Source organism: Ursus maritimus, unplaced genomic scaffold (genome assembly GCF_017311325.1).
Source record: "Ursus maritimus isolate PB19 unplaced genomic scaffold, ASM1731132v1 scaffold_13, whole genome shotgun sequence".
In the NCBI taxonomy this organism is placed as follows: Eukaryota; Metazoa; Chordata; class Mammalia; order Carnivora; family Ursidae; genus Ursus; species Ursus maritimus.
The window spans coordinates 43,806,729-43,816,161 of record NW_024423675.1 but is presented as its reverse complement, the minus strand read 5'-3'; positions in this window follow the sequence as shown (position 1 = coordinate 43,816,161).

The following is a 9,433-nucleotide window of genomic DNA, read 5'->3' as shown; positions in this document are numbered from 1 at the left end:
TATTCTTTATCCCTCTGGGTATTTTTCTTTTTGTATAAGCAGGAAGGTGGGGATCCAGCTTTATTATTTTGGTTTCTAGGGCGGCCATACTAAATTACCACAGCCTCGGGTGGCTTAAAACAATGGAAGTGTATGCTCTCACCTTTCAGATGCAGGTCCACAATATACTGGAAAGCTCTAGAGGGATCCTTTGCCTTTTCCAAGCCTCCGGTGGTAACTGGCAACCCTCAGCTTTCCTTGAATTTTAGCTGTGTTGTTCCACCCTCTGCCTCTTGTCACATGGCATTCTGTCCTGTGTGTCTCTGTGTCCAAATCTTTGTCTCTGTAAAGACACTAGTCATTGGATTGGAGCCTGCTCTAATTCAGTATGACTTCATCTTAATTTGATTAGATCTGCAAAGACACTATTTCCAAATAAGATCGCATTCATAGGTACCAGGGGTTAGGACTTCATATCTTCATATCAAGTCACTTGGCTTCTCTTTGCCTTGGTTTACATGAAGCGCGGATAACAATGGTACTTAGCACACACATGGTTATGAGGTCAGCTCATACGGCCCCTGGTTATGAGGTCAGCTCATACGGCCCCTGGTTATGAGGTCAGCTCATACGGCCCCTAGCTCAGTCCTTGCAAGGGCCCTATGCAAGCACTTTAAATCAGCTCCCCAAGTGTGGGAAGGAAACAAGGAACTCATCACATTCTTAATTACAAACAAGCTGACGAGTGTAGTGAAGGAAAAGCCCAGGGTGCAGTCGCAGCCTAACAAGGGGACCCAGTTGAGATCGGGGATCAGCCTCTTGAGTAAGTGACATTTAAGCATAAATTGGGTGGTGGGTGCAGGGAAAGCAGGTTGGGAAGAAACTTCCAAACCTAAGAAATAACAAATGTAGGCTCCTGAGCTGCAAATTTTATTTTTTTCATATTTTAATGTACATAAGGGTAGTATTTTAATTCAGCTTCTTTCCCATTTCAAGATGTCCTCTCATCCTCATAGCTGAGCAGTACCATCAAGCAGAGCCAGGACTCTCCCCAGGAAGTGTTGCCCCTTTGAGGCCAACAGTAAATGGCTTTGTGTTGCACTGACCCAAACAAGGAACAAGCAAACCGGGGGTCAGAGCTCCCCCATCTATGTTCCCAATCCACTACTTCAACATTGACGTTTTCTTGCTAGTCTCATTTCAGATGCTCTGTGCTTGAAACCTTCCAGTGGCTTCCCCTTCTCTCAGAAAGCATCCAGAATCCTTGCCATGGCTCCCAAGGCCTTTGGCCCCGATCCCTGGGCGCTCCTGACCTCATTGCCAATACTCTGCCCCTTGCTCCCTCCCCTCCAACCACATGCCTTCTCGCTCTTTCACGTGGACCTTGCTATTGCCTCTCTCAAGTTGTGCTTCCCCCATGTCTGCATGGCTCCCTACCTCCCCTAGCTCAGACCTCTGTGTACACAGCACCTGGTCAGCAAGGCCTTTCCTCACCCCTGCTCTGCAGCGGCATCTGTCTGGCTTTCTTGCTCCCCGCCCCCTGGTTTGTCTCCACAGCACTGATGGCCACTGACAAAATAGTCGTGTGACTATTCACTGTCTGCCCTCTCCCCTCCCTGATACACATGCTAGAATGTCAGCTGTCTGTGAACCAGAGCTTGCCTAACCGACCGTATATTTCCAGAATTTAGGACAGTGCCTGACACAGAGCAAGTTCTCAATAATACTTGCTGACTCACCGAATTGTCTAATTCTCTACATGGCCACTCCCATCTGGCTTATCACTGTGCCCACATCAGAGTTATTCTTTCTGCAACTGTGTGTGTGTGTGTGTGTGTGTGTGTGTGCGCGCGCGCATGGTGAGGAAGAGAGAATATGTCTGTTTCTGATATTCCAGAAAATTTGAAAACTTGCATAGAATTGCAGAACTTCTTGCAAACCAGAACTCACTCAACCAAATATATGAAATATATGAAATAAACGTGGGGGATTATAGGCAGATGATAAAAATTAGACAAGTTGCAAAGAAACCCCAAACCCAGCTCTTTGATTTTGAAGGGCATTAACCTCCCTGTCCTGCAACAGCTTGCCCAATTCAGCGAACTGGTTTTACCTCAATGATTCTACCCGTGTTATGCCATCGATAGAACTGTCTGTTCCCTTCATCTCCATAGCACTCGTGTAGGGCTAGCGTGGAAACTGATCCGACTCCCTCCCTCTCTGGACCTGCAGCCATCCTCTCTTCCCGCGGCAGGATTCCCGCTTGACTCCTGCTTGGATGTTTGGGGAACATTATGGCAGCTGTCCCAACTGACCAAGCCTGGAAGGATATTTGTTTATCACGGCTCCCCTGCAGGCAGATGTTTGGCAGATTTCTCTTAGTCTCCTTGTTATCTGGTGAGGCAGGCGTTACACATTTTTTCCAAGTGAGGAAACAAGGGCACAGAAAAGTAGTTGTGTCTTGGTAAACTAGAAAGCAAAGAGGTATATCTTGAGAATACAACAGAGCTGGAACTCAGAATGTATATAAAACCTGGAGGAGGGCAGGGCCCAGTGGAGCCAGGGCAGTAGGGGCGGGGGCGCAGAGCCTGGGGAAAGGTGCACCTCAGAGGCTGAGGAGTCAGCCAAGAGCTGTGACATGGGAAACTGCAGCCTGCAGCCTCGCCCAGGAAGCTCTGCTGGAGTCGTGTTTGGCGGACAGAAGGACAGGGGTGGGGAGCAGGGAGCACTCTGCGTATGAAGGTACAGCCCCCGCCTCGGGGAGTACGGGATTTTAGAAAATTGAAATGTTCTTGACATATAACATTATATTGGTTTCAGGTATGCAACAGAATAGTTTGAGGTTTGTACGTATTATGTAATAATCACCACAATACATCTAGTTAACACTCATCACCACACACAGAATTTTTTCCTTGTGGGGCGCCTGGGTGGCACAGCGGTTAAGCGTCTGTCTTCGGCTCAGGGCGTGATCCCGGCGTTCTGGGATCGAGCCCCACATCAGGCTCCTCCGCTATGAGCCTGCTTCTTCCTCTCCCACTCCCCCTGCTTGTGTTCCCTCTCTCGCTGGCTGTCTCTATCTCTGCCAAATAAATAAAAATAAAAAAATCTTTAAAAAAAAAAGAATTTTTTCCTTGTGATGAGAACTTTTAAGATCTATTCTCTTAGCAACTTTCACTTATACAGGATACTATTCTGAACTCCAGTCACCATGGTGTACATGACATCCCCCCCGACTTACTTATAACCTGAAGCTTGTACCTCTTAAATATGGGATGTTTAGATGGGTTCAGGTAAAGAATCTAGAGATCCTAGAAATCAAATGGGCTTAGTCTGTGCTCTAGGTTTGTCCGGGCTTTGGGGGGATAAGCACTGGGCCTTCGAGTACCAGGATGGGAAGCCCATTGCAAGTGGGTGAAGCTGAGACAGATCTGTTTCTAGGGATTCGAACTCAAGCTTTATCTATCTCCAAAGAGCAGGCTCTTCCCGCTGGTCTTTGAATATAAGTCATGCTTTAACTCTGATAACCAGGCAGCTTCCTCCAGAAATAGCTTTAGGTGAAGCTGGAAATACACTCAAATACTAGTACGTTACTTATGGTGGTTACTCACAATGCTACAATAAAATAAGACAAGAAGTCGTTATTTTATTTTATTTTTTAAGATTTTATTTATTTATTTGACAGAGATAGAGACAGCCAGCGAGAGAGGGAACACAGCAGGGGGAGTGGGAGAGGAAGAAGCAGGCTCCCAGCGGAGGAGCCTGATGTGGGCCTCGATCCCATAACGCCGGGATCATGCCCTGAGCCGAAGGCAGACGCCCAACCGCTGTGCCACCCAGGCGCCCCAAGAAGTCGTTATTTTAAAATGTGAAAGTTACTTTCCTTACTCTGAGGTTCATGAGGATTTCTAAATTTTGTTTAGGTGCTCAGTATACGTCTTGTTCAATAGATATTACACCTAAGCAGTTGTGAGGCCATATTTTATCTTTGTGTGTGGATAATAAATGAATACTAATCCATCCTTCTGCCCTTCAACTCCCAGAAAGCAAAGCAGTAAGAGGGGATTTCCAAACTGAACATGGTTGCGTAAGTCAGCATCTTCTTCTCTGGAAATCATGAAAAAAAACAATGAGAATTAAAATTAAAAAGTTATCCATGGGCCAGAAAAAGCGATCTAAATTGCACAATTGTTAAAGAAAAAGGTAAGGAAAATATCCCACTTCAGAGCAAAAGATGAAGCCCCTGGGATATCTTTCAGAGTTAATTTCTAGTGAATTACTAGAAATTAATTTCTAGTAAATTACTTGTATTGATATAAAATAAAGAATGAAACAAATACAACAGTACTTCAATAATAAAATTTTTTTAAAAGCAGAAAAAGTGATCATGTGAATAAATGTCGACTGAAACCTTTATAACCCTATTCAAATATTAGGTTTTTGTTATTGAAGTTTTGGGATCTTTCAAAAAAAAAAAAGAATAAGACAAATGAAATAAACATCTGACTCCAGGAGTTCTTATAAAAATAAATGACAAATGAAATAGAAGACAGTAGGAAGGAATTTTAAAAGGCAAAAGGAGATATGAATGAAACATGAAATTTTTTTTAAAAAGTAGGTACAACTCATTACAAAATCTGGTTCCTTGAAAAATTTTAAAGATAAATAACTAGCTGACTTAACTAAGAATACAATTTTAGAAAAGGGAGAAAATATCATTACTCAAAATAAGAAATTACAAAAGAGAAATCACAGAAACAAGGAAAATTGAATATGGATATCATTAAGGAATAATGTGCAAACTCTATGCAAATAAATTTAAAAGCATGAATGAAATGGACAGTCTTCTAAAGAAAATACAATTTGTAGAAACTGAACCTAAAAGAGATAGAACATCTGAACAGACTAATTAGGAGAATTCGAATTAGAAAATTGCCAAAGAAATGCACCCCCCCACCACGTACCCCATGTCCCACCCAGAGAAGCACCCAGACGACTGATCAGGGAAATCTCTCCAACCGTCAAGAAACAGCTACATCCCAGGTCACACAGATTACGCAGTCCCGCTGGAGAGCTGGCGGTGGTGCCGCATGGTGTTGCAAAGCCCGAGTTGTCTGTGTGTGTGTCTGGAGGAACCACAGTGCTCTCGCAGATCCGACAGTCTCAGCCCTGTCTCATCAGGACTCCCACCCTAGACCATAAGAAGCAGAGAAGCATCTTCATGTTCCTTTGGCTTAAATCTCATCAATTCCTGCCAGCTGCTAATACACATTCCTTTTCATTAATTCACTAGCTATGCCTTAAGGGCTTACTATGTGCCCAGCACTGTCCATAGTGAAACAGTGAACACATACGATGTCAGGAGGTCACTCCCGGAGTTTCTGTTCTAGTGGGGGAGATAGACAGCAAGAATAAAACAAACAGTCTATCAAATGATGATAAACGTTATGCAGAAAAATTAAGCAGACAAAGGAGATGCAGACAGATGGCGGGGGGGAGAAGTGCAGCCATGTTGGGTGGTCATGGAAGAATTCACTAAGGTAATATCTGAGTGGACACAGAAAGGAGGTGATGGGTGAGTCTCAACATCTCAGAAAGAGCATGCAAGCAGAGGGGACAGTGAGTAAAAGATCTTAGCATGGGGATGAGCCTGGCATGCCCAAGAAACAGCAAAAAGGCCATTAGGGCCAGAGCACTGTGGGTTAGGAGAAGTATAAGAGGTGAAGTTAGAGGTAATGGGGTCAGATTGCCCACAGCCTTGTAGGTGAATATAAAAATTTTGACTTTTATTTTGAAAGAGATGTGAAGACATTAGAAGGTTCTGAGCACAGGCTATGATTGAACATTTTAAAGGAACACTCCTGCTGGTACAGAGGACAGGGGCAGGGATGGGGAGAATGGACAGGAGTCTACGGCCATGACCTAGACAACAGATGGTAGTGGCAGGGACCCGAGTGGTTGCAGTGGAGGGGGTGGCAACTCGGTGGATCCTGGTTATGCCATGGAAATCTTTCTGGAGTTGAAACAATGTCCAGGTATATGCTAGTGGATGGGCTTAATGATTGGTTATATCCAGTAGGGTTTTCAGGGTCAGTAAAAGACCTTGGTCAAGAACAGTCAAAACAAAATCAATAGCATCTTTTACCCAGAGCAATAGGCATGAAGAGCAGAAAGTTACCCTAAAGAAGCCCTCAGTCCTATGAGTGGAGGTCTCAAATAATGTATTAGTGTTCATGGTCCAAAAATTAATCAAAACTGATCTTTATCAGATTGGTCATTGTGTTTATTGCATGTATTTGAACAATGAAGTTCCTTCTTTTTCTGGATTCAAGTCCATAAATTATTTTGAAATGCATGCCAATTATTTCCAGAATGCAGAAGTGCTTAAAGGTCAGGAGTATTATTCAGAGTTATTGAGGTCCCAGTGCACAGAAAGAACAAGTGGCTTCCCAGTTATTGGTACGACAAGTATACGGCCCTCTCTAGGTCTGAGGAGGAGAAGAGTGGACTTCAAGTTATCATTGTGCTCTGTTAAATTAACTTGAGAAAGAGGCCCTGCTGCTTACCAAATCATAGACTGAGGAAAGAACCTGGAGCAGAAACCCAGTCCATCTTAGATATAGCCCAGTGAGGCAGTTTTTAGACACTTTTCTGAAGGAGAATGAGGAACATGTGGCTGTTCTCTAGCAAGACCTGGCTGAAGAAAAGGAAGCTGGCCCCCTCAGGACCGGCTCTGCCCTCTGGCTCGTTACTGCGTGCCTGACACAGTGCCCGGGGATACGGCGCATGCTCAGTAAACATTCGTTTCAGTGAATCAACAATTAAAGGAACGAATGGCCAAATCTTCATTGGTATCGTTCCATCCCTTTATGGAATAAATATTACAAGTGAAGACCACCACATAGTGATTTTGTAATAGACGCCTCAGGTCAGCCAGACCGGCCTTCATCCCGTGCTTTGTCACTGCACGCCATAGAGCTGGTTAAGTCCTTTGAGTTTATGTCTCGTTTTCTTCATCTGTAATATCAGGATAATAATGCTGACCTCCTGGGCTTGTCCTGAGGATTAACTAAAATAACGCATGAAGAGAATTTAACACAGTGCCCCATAGTTATTAGTCCCTGTTACCAACACTAAAATGGCATTCAAATTACCAAAGACATTTTATAAAGATGGCATCTTGTAGGTAAACTTTTAAAGTCCTTTTCCTTTTGTTATGAGAAAGTTCAAATATATATAAAAGTAGAAAGTATAATGAGTATCCTTGTACACAATAGCCAGTTTCAATAATTATCAGCTTGTGGCCGGCTGGTCACCCTCTTCCTGACCCCTTGGATTATTTTGAAGCAAATCCCAGACATCGTGTCATGTTATCTGTAATACTTCAATATGTATTTCTAACAATAATAATAATGATAACCAAAATCCCACATCACACTTAAAAATAAGTAATAATGAGTTCTTAATTAGGTGAATTGTTGGTCTGCGGGAAGCCACAGGGAAAAAGAAGAGAATCCGGTCTGTCCAAGGTAGGGGCTTAGGCAAGTTTTTTCTAGACCCGACATGATGGAGGCACTCTTGTCACTCTCAAGGTGACTCTTCCTGCCAATGAGATGAGGGGGTGAGGGTGGCAGGTGGCAGGGGGCGGGCGGGGAAGGTGGGGAATGAGTTGGAAGCCAGCATTTCATGCTTGAAGCCCAGTAGAGCAGGCATCTCCAGTTACCTGTAATTTTCTTACTTCCCAAAGCAAATATATTTTCATTGGAAATAATTCTGTATAAATTCTTCTGCTTCCAAATTGGTAGGATTTTAGAATTTAATTTTACCTTCTCATCTACCTGAGGTGTTGTGGCAGGATTGGCTTTTAGGTTGATTATGATATTACACAACTAGAGAGCTCCTTGAATGCTTACAGGACTGGTTTGGTTTCTGCAATTTAACATAGCACAAAACTTCACACGTCTTTGAGAGAATTCAGTTCTTAGTATATTCTGTGCTCTTCTCCCTACCCCTCTAACTGTCCCTTCTTTGTTCTACAAAGTCAGTAACCCAGTGGAAACCCCAATTTCATGGTCTGCAGCACTACTTATTAAACCTTGAATTAAAATATTTTTCTTTTTTTCTTAACTGGAACTTGGGGCAATTGGGTTGCTTCAAAACGAGAGCCATTCGCGTGGAAGATATGGAACATCAGTAGTTCAAACACAAGTTTCACTCCTCCTCCCCCACATAAAAGCCAAGATTAATGTGGGTGGCTCAGTCAATTGGGCGTCTGACTCTTGATCTCAGCTCAGGTCTTGATCTCAGGGTTGTGAGTTCAAGCCCCGCATTGGGCTCCATGCTGGGCATGGAGCCTACTTAAAAAACAAACAAAAACAAGTGAATGCTAAGTCTAGAGCTCACTGGGTAGTGTCAGTAAGCAGGTGCTGCTGAGAAGCCTAGAGGACAAGGAACACCAAGAAGTTGCAAAGGGAGCCTAAGATCTGTGGCATGTTTCTTCCTTGAAAGCTTTTGTTCACTTCTGAGCAGTGGAAATCTCACCTGGAGGAGACAAGGGGTCTGGTTCAGAAGTCAGACACAGCGTGGAGGCGCTGGAAAGCCTGGCGTTATCTTCACAGACCCCTCCATACTGCTCTGGCAGTTACGTCTACTCCCCTTTACAAGTGGGCTTTGGAAGGCAGGGGCGATGTGTGTCTTTACCGCGGCTGCACCCTTGCTGCTGGGAGTCATCAGGCAGCCAATGTTTGTTCAATGTTACTGAACGAAGGGCTGAAGGAGAAGCGCTTAGCAGCCCTCCCTAGTACTTACTACAGAGGCTCTTCTACCAAGAACTTAAAAGAGACTACCGAGGTATTTCCTCTTTTGACCTAAAAATCCTCACTTAAAGAATCATGACTCTCTTCTTGTGCTTGAACGTACAATTTTAGTGCCTCTACAAACATGCGGTTAAAAAAATTGGTAAGAAAAATGAATATAATGAATCATAGGCGAAGAACAGATGACCTAGTTCGATCAGATTTCAAAGAAGATACCGAAAAGTCAGAATGTAGCTCAAAATGATTGTCCTCCACATTCAACCTTTTAAGGACTCCTGTAGTTTGACAGCTCAAAATCTTTCTCAGATGGCTGCAAATGGAGGGTGGGAATAGAAAAGGAAGAGCATTAGCTGAGTGGGGCCCTGGGCCACCATGGACTGGGAAGACGGATGAGTAGGGCAGAGAAGCCCTGTGGAGAGCCAGAGGGTATGGAGGGTATGAGGTATACCCAGGAAGTTACTCAGAGAGCTTCCAAGAAGGGAGGAAAAGGAAGAATCAACCAGAGACCCTACCAGCCTGAACCACAGCCAGGAGCCCGGGGATGCTGTAACTGCCAAGTACATTTCTCAGAATCACTCCGCCAGTCACATGCCGGTGGCTGGCAGCTCCTCTGTGTCCCAGGGCTAGACTCCCTGAGA